At 35.6% G+C, this 13,421-nt stretch overlaps 1 long non-coding RNA gene across 1 annotated transcript; it reads right to left on the reverse strand.

Annotated features, from left to right (window-relative positions):
* LOC149114601 (uncharacterized) lies at positions 1-11,642 on the reverse strand. Its single transcript, XR_016205839.1, has 9 exons — positions 11,289-11,642; positions 11,122-11,173; positions 9,877-9,955; positions 9,732-9,789; positions 3,256-3,389; positions 3,089-3,140; positions 1,857-1,935; positions 1,711-1,769; positions 1-76 (listed from the first exon to the last, which is right to left on the reverse strand). It is a non-coding gene; the product is annotated as an uncharacterized LOC149114601 (long non-coding RNA).
* Positions 11,643-13,421: the final 1,779 nt, after the last annotated feature.

Below are 13,421 nucleotides of genomic sequence, written 5' to 3' on the forward strand. Positions count from 1 at the left end.
TGTTGTTGTTTTCTTTTTCTGGGAGCAAACGCTTCAGTCTCAACCTGTGAAGTTCTGCTGCAGGATAAACTCCTTTCTGGTTGGATGAAAGTGGACGAGAGACGGTTTCTTTAATTTGAATACGCACACCTGCGTGATGAATAATTAATGATATCTTCCTTGTTTAAACCTAACAAGCGAAAAAGCCTAACTGTAGATCCACTTTAGCAGAAAAGAGATTGTTTGAAGTTATGCAGTTGTTCAGATGTTTTACAGCTTTTACCAGAGCCTGCCTTAATTTTGGGCTTTACTGTATTGTTATGAGACTATTATTTATTCACTATTGTTCTCAACTAAAAAACGTCAAATTAATTCACGTAAAACAGTATTCTTATATGACAGTTTTAAAATGCTAATATTATAACTGTCAAAGTTATTCCAAACAAGTCAATTTTCCCAGCAGGGCATATTTGCGAGGCGTACAGCGTCAAGAGTTAGCACAAAACAAGTCAATTTTCTTCAGGGACTTTATAGTATATATAATGTATAGTCTTGAACGCAAGGTTAATGTGCTCTTCAAGTCGGACAGTCGCAAAGATTTTTTGCATTCGGTATCATCCAAGATTCACGCACATTTTCGTACGCTAAACGACCTAAAGCTGGAATTTTAAAAATTTTGGCAGACCATCCGCGTACATATTTAAGGTGAACTTCAGAATTAACCTGCATAATGCCTTAATGTATATCAAACCCTCGGCTCGCGAATAATTATTTCCAGAAAGGTTTCAGAACGTTTGAAAGGAAAAAGTTTTATCAGACATGGTAATATACATTTCATTTCCACACCATTATCCTCCTATTCCGCCTGCTCTTCATGTCTTCTATTAAGTAATGAAGGTTTGAAATGGATTCCTAAGGAAAACTGTTTTAAAAAATTCACAAGACGCCCCTTCGACAGGGCCAGCGCTATGATGCGAAAAATCCAGGCCGTTAATATAATCGACAAAAAAAGGGAGAATTCAAGGCATGGCGGATTAAAATTCTGTCTAAGATTTTATATTACGTTTTTTTCTTTCCACTTTATTGAGAAGTATGGACTTTTCATTGCTATGAATGTCCGTCATGAATTCGGAATCTATTAATTTTTTTAAAAGAATAATTTCGAAAATAACGAAAGAAAATTAGCCAAATCTAAGTAATATATAAAAAAGCAAACATTTTACACTTTGTATATGTCCTATTTATCGGAGTTGGCCCACCCGACATAAAAAAAAAAAAAAAAAAAAACCGCGACTAACTCCAATACCTTTTCCAATCTTTCCTAATCCATTTATGAAATGTATGTGGCTTAATCTTTCTGGTCGTACGTTCTCAGACAACATGGTACTATACATCAAAGGACGAAAAAAAATATCTGTAATGCTTGCACATAAACCTGACCAATGCTTCGGACTATATATCTGAGAGAATATCATATAATATAACCAATAGGCTATAGGTGAATTGCGCAAATGTTATCAAAAAAGTGAGTGTTAAAATCGAACTCATTCTGAACAAATTTTGACGATGCCTTCTGCAAAGAGGAAAATTCATAATTTTCAAGCGTAATGTCTGAATACTTAGGCAACAATGGAAACACTGCCACTGGAAACACGATGACTTTTTCATCAAAAAAATATTAGAATTACGTAATACCTAATGTTAAAAAAGTACTACTTAAGAAAAACTTACCAAAAGGCTTTGCCTTCTGTGTGCAAACTGTGTCTTCCTCTTGTGGTAAACCGACTAGACTGAAATGATGAACAAGATGTTAAAACATCCGCGATACATTTTTAATGAAAGAGAGTTGATTATTTGATAATTTGGGTCCATTTTACCTGTTTTGTTGTATTTTTTCTCGGAAGGGAACTCTTCGGTCTCAAACTAAAGATTCCTGCTGCACGATAACTTCCCTTTCTGTGAGGATCAAAAGTAGACAACACACAGTTTGTTTAATTAAAATACGCACCGGCCAACGTGATTAATAATTAATGATGTTTTACTTGTTGAACCTAAGAAGGAAGAGAGCCTAACGGTAGCAATCCTCTTTAGCAGCATAGTGATTGAATAAAAAAGTTTAGTTCTTGTTCATCTTTAAAGTTCTTTGCTCACAAATTGGTCCAAGAACTAAACAGGACTAAACTGTATTTTTATGAGGCTATTATTTACTCACTACTGTTTTAAACGGTCAAACCGTCAAATTAACCAAGCCAAACAATATTCTAAAATTCTATTATTATAAATGGTCAAAGATTAGCCCAAACAAGACAATTCTCTCAGACGTAATTTCTTAAATGTTTAATGTTTTAACATCCATTTTCATTTTCAAACTTATCGTAGTTTTTGAATGTTGCCTCAAAAAATTAGTCTTTGTTAAAGTTTCAGTAGGGAATACATGAATGTTGTGTGTCAGCAATGTGTAGAAAGGGCCTGTGAGATAATAAGGGAAACATTATCTTGCCAAGAACGTAAGACTGTATGCACCAAACTTCATTCAGTTATACACGCTGAAGCAGAAGAAGATGGAATAAACTTCCCAGGAAAATACGAGAGAAATTGGCTTGAACTAATTGCTCTTCCTGTAGTTGAAGATGCGTGGTTATTGACAGCTTTTTTTTCGCGAATAAAAGCATTTCATTCATCATGCTATCCGGTACGTTTTCTTTGCCACTGATGTTTGCCAGTTCAACGGTCGTATTTAATAACCGTTATCAGACAACAAATAACAAGGACACAGAATAGGATCCGTATACCTTGCACATACACCTGGCTAATACTTGGGAATGAGGACTTATTTTCACATTCTATTAACTCATACACTACAGATAAATTGTTGAAAGGCTTTTGATGCCTTAAGCATTAAAACCGAATTAGTTTTGAACAACTTTTCGTGCCTTTTGCAAAGAGGAAATTCCATTATTTTCAAGAATTAAGTCTGAATACTTAGGTAACAATCAATTAATATGAAATAGTATCACTGGAAACACATATAACTCTGAATCGAAAATAATCAAGATTGCCTATTTCACCAAAAACATTTTACAGTCATGCAATACATGGAAGGGCTTACCAGAGGGGTTTGTCTTGCTTTTGCAAACTGCGACTTCCTCTCGTGGTAAACACTGAAAAGTAAGCCAGGACTAGTAAGAAACTGCTAGATATATTATATATGAAAACTTCAACCATACATTTCGTATAGCAGAAAATAGAGTATTTGATAACTTAGGCTCACTTTACCTGTTTTGTTCTGCTTTTTTTTTCTGGCAGCAAACGCTACAGTCTCAACCTGTGAAGTTCTGTTGCAGGATAAACTCCTTTCTGGTTGGACGAAAGTGGACGAGAGACGGTTTCTTTAATTTGAATACGCACACCTGCGTGATGAATAATTAATTATATTATCCTTGTTTAAACCTAACAAGCAAAAAAGCCTAACTGTAGATCCACTTTAGCAGAAAAGATATTGTTTGAAGTTATGTAGTTGAAGCCTGGAACTGAAGGAAATTCAGATGTTTTACAGCTTATACCAGAGCCTGCCTTAATTTTGGGCTTTACAGTATTGTTATGAGACTATTATTTATTCAGTATTGTTCTAAACTAAACAACGTCAAATTAATTCACGTAAAACAGTATTCTTATATGACATTTTTAAAATGCTAATATTATAACTGTCCAGGGTATTCCAAACAAGTCAATTTTCCCAGCAGGGCATATTTGCGAGGCGTACATCGTCAAGAGTTAGCACAAAACAAGTCAATTTTCTGTAGGGACGTAATTTCTAAATTATTGTTTGAACAACCATTTTCATTTTCATATTTATCGTAGTGTTTAAGGACGTTCGCACGAAAATTTTCCAAGATTGATTTTTTCTCTGAGACTTTTGCGACTGTGAGATGATGAGTTAGTTATGTCAGAAATGTAAAAAAAATGGGGGTTCACCGACTTCGTTTTGGAGAGAACGTGCTCTGAAGAACAACCTAAGTCTGAAAAAAAAAATCGGGTCTCGTTGGCGAATAAGGCCACAGTGTCTATAAACCCCAAAATATTCCAATTAAATCTTTGAAGTGAAATGTTCTCGGCCAAATATTGTCTAAGTGGACCTACATGTATTAATTGAATTTAGTCAGCTGGTGAGGTTCCTGAAAGAACAAGTTCGCATTTAGCGACCATAGTTTCACGCGCCTTGCGGCCGCAAGATAGCAGAATTCGATGTCCCGTAGACAGAAATCTTGAAGTTTTTTTAATTTCCCACATTGAGTTTTTTTTTCATTTTTGGACAATGTGGAGATAATTGTAAATAAAAGCTTTTTCTGGAAAGAAAAGTAGGGGTCACCGAGCTTCCAAGATCGTTAAATGTAGGCAAAGCTATAGCAATGGCCGTCTGCCCTATCATTGTTTATTTTATTACTTAGCGCGCGCTCTCATGAGTGACGTGGCGTGTGAATTTGCGTGCGCAGTAAAGATGCGGAGAAACAATTAGCGCGAACGTGCTTAAATGTTTTGTTTTCAAAACATGAGTCGTTTTTCAGTCAATTCACAATAAATTCATTATTACTTATAAAACAAGTCAGAAATTCGTTGAAAGGACCGTTTGAGAAAACAGAAAGTTAATTTACCTGTCAAGCACTAGAACAGGTATGTCTCAAACTTCATTTATCCTGATGCAAAGGAAGATGGAATAATCTTCCCAGGAAAATTCGAGACAATGGCTTGAACCAGGTGTACAGCTTTAACATTGAACATTTTGAAATTATTCCATAAATTAGACTTAAAGGAACGCGTTTGTATCGTAGGGATTATTCTTTCCTATTTGTGCTGTTCCTAATTATCATGTTATGTTAAAAATTTCATATAAACGTTTTTGTAACCTCATAACTATTTTCTTTCATTTTCATTCTTTAGAGTCGAGAATTAAAACCTTTTTGGATTTAGAACCAGGGCATTCAAATAAATCAAAAAATGGTGTGCTGTCGCACTTTGTAATAATCGTCGCTGGCTCAACTTGTATGAAGACAGAGTGACCGCATGGTTAGTGGACTTTCAATTGAGGGGTGTGGGTTCGAGCCCTGGCTCAAACCCAGAGCCAGGGCTCGAACCCAGACCGAAGGGTCTGGGTTCTAGCACAACGGCTGGGGCCGCTGTGCTGTGTTCTTGGTCACGGTGCCTCCCGCCACCCAGGAGAGTAAATAGGTGTCGGCAAATTAAGAGGGAATGTCCACTAAGACCGAGCCATATCGTAAATATGTTGCACATGATGAAAAATCGAAATTTTTCAAATTCCTCCCAGCCTATGGTAAGCCTAGAAGCGTGGTTGGGATTTTTTCGTGAAATAGTTTTTAAACCCGCCAAAAAAATCAAACATTCGTGACGGTCCCACGACTGGTCAAAAACACGCAAAATTTAGTGACTCATACCTTATCATAAACTTCACTCTGTTCAATTCGCATTACAATAACACTCCAGTTTGAGCCTGGAAACTTATTGTTGAGGGGTTTACAAGTCAATTATAATTCTGAGGGTTAAGTTTCAAGGTCACGACGAGCCGCTTAAAATCACTAAAATTCGCTTCTTCAAAATTCTTATTTATGCGCACTTTTTCAATCGGCAAATTCGCTAACCGGTAAAACACCGAAACGCCTAAGATTCTGACATTTTGAAAAAAGAAATATCAGTGTAAAACCTGGTGTAAAATTTATTTTCGGGCTTTTCATCAGCGCTGAGTACTAACGTTTCACGAGCCGTAGGCGAGTGGTTCCGCAGTAAACTTTGACAATGTTATGACGCAATTTATCATCAATAAGAGGACAGACGCATAAAAAACTGAGGTCAATTTGGTTTTTACGATAACAAGACCCCAAAAATTAATATGCAGGGAACAAATGAGGGAAAAGACGCCGTAGACTTGCCGTAAACAAAGATAAGTGAATTCTATTCAAAATGACGCAAACAGTGTCAATAGCTTTTCTCGCCTTTTGATTTGCAACATAAAAAAGTCAATAAAATCCCATTGTTAAAACGTTGACAGTTCGACAGCTGAAAGTTGAAGCGTTGAAAGCTTGCATAAATTAAAGTTTTATCTGTCTGTACTCTCATTGATGATAAAAATGAGCCAATCAGCGCGCGAGAAATTAGGCAGTTATTGTAAAGAAAAGTCGAAAGATTTAGTAAGAGCATGGTGGGTTGTTGTTGGATATGAATTACATCACATCAGTCTTTTTTTCCTGTTTGAAATCATTGCATGAAAAGTTTTTTTTGCAGAACTCCAACGCTGAAACATAAGACCACAAAATAACGTAAAAAAAATGACTGGAAATGTAAAGAAACAGTTTGTGGCAAGAACTGTGATATGCATTGAAAAACTCACGATTGTAGTGGAAAGTGAACTTGTTTAAAACGAATAAGCACCCTTTTTGTTCCCGTAGTTAAAATCATTGAATGCGAAACGTCTGTGCAAATTGTGTTGCAGATGGGATAAAATGAAACGTTATTGCGGCTGTATAGGCGCTAGTCCATTGCTTGACTTATTTGCATCCCCTATGATTGAATTGTGCGATATATTTTCGTTAGACAACCATTCAGTCTGTGCAGTTTTTGTGCAATTTCTGGTGCTGCGATATTTTACGGGTGACGTTTGGATTCTTTTAAAATTTTCCGTATCGCCTTCCGTGTGAAGGGTCGAAGAAGTACGTTCTCATAGCTTTAAAATAAAAATTGCCATTTTGTTTGAACGTAACGTTATTTTTGTAACCTAGCGGTGTAAACCAAGCTATCGATTAGGTACCTTGTGTCACGCGCCACGTGAGAGGAGACAAAAAAAGTGATAAAATTGTCACGTATTGAGTGTACAAAGAACCAACAAATATTTCTCTTTTTATGTCATTTCATTGTTAAAAAATATATTTACAAGACGGAGGGAGACATTTCATGGCGTGAATATTTAATCTTTCAGCTTTTTGAGACTATATTATCTCTATAACGAGGTGAATCCCACAGTGGCATGGTTTGTTTTCGTATGATACTTATGTAACTCGTAAAGGTTTGCAGCATTTTTCAGAATTTCTCCTTTGATGGATCAAGATTAGTTTTTAGTTGCAAAGTCTGAATACGAACCTAGTGGCTCATTAGGCCGGAACCTATCCTGGTTTCTATAGTATGAAGCGACTAGGGGTATTTCTACTCCCCTCTGGATGGGATGCCTCTCCATCGCAGGGTTACCCCCAGCATTAAGTTTGATGGTACCCATTTAAACACCTGGGTGGAGAGAGGCACTCTGAGAATAAAGTGTCCAGCCCTAGAAGGGCCCGCACAAGAACACAACACAATGCCCCGTCTAGGGCTCACTCCCGGACCGTTCGTTCCGGCATCTGTCCACCGGCCGCCCATCGATGCTACAATAATTGTATCAAGCAAATGCCTCAACATTGGTGAGCAAGTGGTGGCCATTTTCGTGGTGTAAATAATTACTTTTTGAAACACCTTAATCTTAAATTTATGGGTTTGTTACTCAAGAACGACTACTGTAGCCTTTTTTTAATCGAATTCTAATCAGTATACCAAGTTTTAAGTTTTTGGTAAGTGTAAAAAAATGGTGGAAGCAGATTCAGGAACACCTTACATTTTGGAAAATTTAAGGTGGCTGTAACTCCGCTCTGATAATCTAACAGCAGAAAGCACGCCAACAGCAGCCGTTCATACAGCAGACCAAAATTAAAACAGTTGTCCCTGTGATTGTTCCTCGCTTTGAAAATCTTTCTTGGCTCATAAATAACTCGAAGACTTTTGGGAGAGTCTGCTTCGCCTCTCCATGTTATTGTGTTTTTATACAAATGTAGCAATGAGTTAATCGTAATTTTTTTCGCTGTCATTCAAAACCCTAAAATGTCAAGGATTATCCCGAACAAAGAATTTTCTCGGACAAAATTTCTTTCAAAAATATTAAGTGTTTTAAAACACGCATTCTTATTTACCGTTGCTTCAAAAGGTTCTTTTAAATCAAAGAATTATTCCAGTCAAAAAAGGTATAGGAGTTACAAGAGTCTAGATCTAATGCTTGAAATGTGTGGAAAGGACACACGAGACAACAAAAAAATCGACCTCAAAACCAAAAATAGTGAACCTATTCTGCAAACACAGCGAGAAATGTTCCCGAGCTTGACTGAACGAGATCTGTCGAATCAAGTGGAAAAGACAATGCCATATGAAAATAACATGACAATATGACTGCATCATCGAAATAACGTTGTTCCTCAATTATTCCAAATATCTATCAAAAGAAGAACCAGTTCATGGTTTTGTTTGTGAGTCTGCGGATTTATGATGCACTTGGGAAGTTTGAAGAACACTTCAGAAGGTAGAATTGCTCTCGGCTGAGCCTCGAGCAACTCCTCAAGCTCTTCAATTCCATAACTTGATAGGCCAACTTCTTGCACCATGTTGGGCTGTATAGTCTTGAACGCAAGGTTTACTATGCTTTTCAAGTCGGACAGTCCCAAAGATTTTTTGCATTCGGTATCATCCAAGATTCACGCATATTTTCATACGCTAAACGACCTAAAGCTGGAATTTTAAAAGTTTTGGCAGACTATCCGCGTACATATTTAAGGCGAACCTCAGAATTAACCTGCAAGATGCCTTAATATATACCAAACCCTTAGCTCGTGAATAACTATTTCCAGAAAGATTTCAGGACGTTCGAAAGGAAAAACGTTTTATCAGACATGGTATGGTAATGGTAATATACATTTCATTTCCACGGCAGTATCCTCGTATTCCACTGCTCTTCATGTCTTCTATTAAGTAATGAGGGTTTGAAATGGATTCCTAAGTGAAACATGTTTTAAAAAATTCACAAGACGCCCCTTCGACAGGGCCAGCGCTATGATGCGTAGAATCCAGGCGGTTAATATAATCGACAAAACAAAGGGAGAATTCAAGGCATGGTAGATTAAAATTCTGTCCAAGATTTTAGATTACGTTTTTTTCTTTCCACCTTATTGAGAAGTGTGGACTTTTCATTGCTATGAATGTCCGTCATGAATTCGGAATCTATCAGTTTTTTTAAAGAACAATTTCGAAAATAACGAGAGAAAATTAGCAAAATCTAAGTAATATATATATAAAAAAACAAACATTTTACACTTTGTATATGTCCTATTTATCGGAGTTTGCCCACCCGACATGAAATAACAACCGCGACTCACTCCAACACCTTTTCCAATCTTTTCCAATCTATTTATGATCTGTATATGGCTTTATCTTTCTGGTCGCACGTTCTCAGACAGCATAGTACTATATATCAAAGAACGCAAAAAAAAAAAAAAAAAAAAAAAAAAAAAAAAAAAAAAAAATATATATATATATATATATATATATATATATATATATATATATATATATCTATATATCTGTAATGCTTGCACATAAACCTGACTAATTCTTGGAACTATCTGAGAGAATATCATATAACCAATACGCTATAGCTGAATTGCTTAAATGTTATTAAAACGTGAGCGTTAAAACCGAACTCATCAGTTTGAAAAAAATTTTCATGATGCCTTCTGCAAAGAGGAAAATTCATAATTTTCAAGAGTAATGTCCGAATACTAACGAAACAATGGGAAAACTAACACTGGAAACAAGATGACTTTTCATCAAAAAAATATTAGAACTATACTATACCTAATGTTAAAAAAAAGTACTAATTAAGAATAACTTACCAGAAGGCTTTGCCTTCTATGTGCAAACTATGTCTTCCTCTTGTGGTAAACCGACTACCTGAAATGATGAACAAGATGTTAAAACATCCACGACACATATTTAATGAACGAAAATTGATTATTTGGCAGTTTGGGTCCATTTTACCTGTTTTGTTGTATTTTTTCGCGGAAGCAAACTCTTCGGTCTCAAACTAAAGATTCCTGCTGCACGATAACTTCCCTTTCTGTGAGGATCAAAGAAGACAACACACAGTTTGATTGATTAAAATACGCACGGGCCAACGTGATTAATAATTAATGATATTTTACTTATTGAACCTAAGAAGGAAGAGAGCCTAACGGTAGATTCCTCTTTAGCAGCATAGTTATTGACTAAAAAAATTTAGTTCTTGTTCGTCTTAAAATTTCTTTGCTTACATATTGTCCAAAGAACTAAACAGAACTTAGTGTTTTACACCTTGTCTCCGCGCCTGTCTCAACTCTAGGTTTTACTGTATTTTTATGAGGCTATTATCTACTCACGACTGCTTAAACTGTCAAACCGTCAAATTAACTCAGCCAAACAATATTCTAAAATTCTATTGTTATAAACTGTCAAAGATTAGCCCAAACAAGACAATTCTCTCAGACCTAAGTTCTAAAATGTTTAATCTTTTAACATCCATTTTCATTTTCAAACTTATCGCAGTTTTTGAATGTTGCCTCAAAAAATTAGTCTTTGTTAAAGTCTAGGCAATACATGAATGTGTGTCAGCAATGTGTAGAAAGAGCCTGAGAGGTAATAAGGGAACCATTATTTCCCCAAGAACGTGAGACTGTATGCTCCAAACTTTATTCAGTTATACGCGCTGATGCAGAAGAAGATGGAATAAACTTTCGAGAGAAATTGGCTTGAATTAACTGCTCTTCATGAAGTTGAAGATTCGTGGTTAATTGCAGCTTTCTTTCGCGAATAAAAGCATTTCATTTATCACTGGCTATCCGGTACGTTTTCTTTGGCATTTCGTTAACACTGATGTTTGCCAGTTCAACGGTCGTATTTAATAACCGTTATCAGACAATAAATAACAAGGACACAGAAAAGGATCCGTATACGTTGCACATACACCTGGCTAACACTTGGGAATGAGAGCTTATTTTCACATTCTATTAAACCATACACTACAGATAATTGGTGAAAGGCTTTTGATGCCTTAAGCATTAAAATCGAATTTCTTTTGAACAACTTTTAGTGCCTTTTAGTGCATTAAGTCTGAATACTAAGGCAACAATCAATTAATATGAAATAATACCTCTGGAAACATTATATATAACTCTGAATCGAAGATAATCAAGAGTACTTTTTTCACCAAAAACATATTACAATTATGCAATACATTGAAGGGCTTACCAGAAGGGTTTGTCTTGCTTTTGCAAACTGCGACTTCCTCTCGTGGTAAACACTGAAAAGTAAGCTAGGACTATCAAGAAACTGCTACGTACATTATACATAAAAACATCAACCATACATTTCGTATACCAGAAAATAGAGTGTCTGATAATTTAGGGTCATTTTACCTGTTTTGTTGTTGTTTTCTTTCTCTGGGAGCAAACGCTTCAGTCTCAACCTGTGAAGTTCTGCTGCAGGATAAACTCCTTTCTGGTTGGACGAAAGTGGACGAGAGACGGTTTCTTTAATTTGAATACGCACACCTGCGTGATGAATAATTAATGATATCTTCCTTGTTTAAACCTAACAAGCAAAAAAGCCTAACTGTAGATCCACTTTAGCAGAAAAGATATTGTTTGAAGTTATGTAGTTGCAGCCCGGAACTGAAGGGAATTCAGATGTTTTACAGCTTGTACCAGAGCCTGCCTTAATTTTGGGCTTTACTGTATTTTTAGAGACTATTATTTACTCACTACTGTTCTAAACTGACAACCGTCGAATTGATCCACGTAAAACAGTATTCTTACGCGACATTTCAAAAATGCTAATATTATAACTGTCAAGGTTGTTCCAAACAAGCCAATTTTCCTCTGTAGACGTAATTTCTAAGATGTAAAATGTTTTAATATTCATCTTCATTTTCAAACTTTTGGTAATTTTTGAATGTTCTTTCGAACAGTTTAGTTTTTGCTGCTCGTCAAGACACAGTTAATTTAGTCGATGATGGTTACAGAATAAGTCAGCAAGCATATTTGCAATGCGTAACTGAAATGCGTGCAGCGTCAAGGGTTAGGGCAAAACAAGTCAACTTTCTTCTGGGTGTATAATTTCTAAATAAATGTTTTAACAACCATTTTCATTTTCAAATTTATCGTAGTGTTTAAATGTTTTGTTTTCAAACAAGTAGCCTTTTCTCAAGTCAGTTCACAATAAATTCATTATTAGTTACAAAACAAACAAAAATTCGTTGAAAGGACCGTGTGAGAAAACAGGAAAGTTAATTAACCTGTCAAGCACTAGAACAGATATGTCCCAAACTTCATTTATGCTGATGCAAAGGAAGATGGAATATTCTTCCCAGGAAAATCCGAGGTAATGGCCTGAACCAGCTGTACAGCTTTAAAATTGAACATTTTGAAATTATTCCATAAATTAGACTTACAAGAACACGTTTGTAGTGTACACAGATTATTCTTTCCCATTTTTATTGCTTCAAATTATAATTACTTAGTTTTTTTCGAACAAGACATGTTAAAAACTTGAAATTATATATATATGTTTTTGTTATCTCATAAATATTTTCTTTCATTTCAATTCTTTTAAGAAGAGCGGGAGACAAAACTTTTTGGATGTAGAACCCGGGCATTCAAATGGATCAAGAAATGGTGTGCTGGGAAACTTAGGAACAATAATCGGTGCAAAATTGTGTCACGCAAGCTTTCGCGGCTGAATATTAGCTATAAGGTCGTAATACTAGCAATAATGATAAATATTGCATAAAACGTACAACAGTTTTTAAAGACATGTTTCGGCATGCTTATGCCATCTTCAGTTTAATAGAGTGACTAATGATCCGTGACACAAGTTATATACTACAAAATATGAATAAATTATTTACAATATGCATTACAAAACAGTGGAAACGGAAATTACAGAGTTAAAAAGGTGTTGAAGTGATGTAACTGTTTGTTAAGGTCAGGTTTGTTCTTACTAATATAAAAGGCTTCTTTAAGTTTAAGATCAATAGAGCTATTCGCGGAGTCTAACTGGTGAAACCAGTCGCCATTTTTCTACCAGGATTAAAGAACATACAGTAAGCGATAGAAACTCGCATATTTTTAAACATCTTTCTCAATTTTCTTCATGCAGGGGCATGTACACACCTTCTTGTTTTCGCATCTTAGACTCCGCGAATAGCTCTATTGATCTTAAACTTAAAGAAGCCTTTTATATTAGTAAGAACAAACCTGACCTTAACAAACAGTTACATCACTTCAACACCTTTTTAACTCTGTAATTTCCGTTTCCACTGTTTTGTAATGCATATTGTAAATAATTTATTCATATTTTGTAGTATATAACTTGTGTCACGTATCATTAGTCACTCTATTAAACTGAAGATGGCATAAGCATGCCGAAACATGTCTTTAAAAACTGTTGTACGTTTTATGCAATATTAGCTATGTTGATGGAATTCCGGTAATTCCAAAACGTTAATGCCCAAAGTTGTTTTCCTGTTCTCGGTACACTAGCCCTAGTAC

This window comes from Orbicella faveolata, unplaced genomic scaffold (genome assembly GCF_042242905.1).
Source record: "Orbicella faveolata isolate gen_17 unplaced genomic scaffold, um_ofav_v1 contig_13, whole genome shotgun sequence".
Lineage (NCBI taxonomy): Eukaryota > Metazoa > Cnidaria > Anthozoa > Scleractinia > Merulinidae > Orbicella > Orbicella faveolata.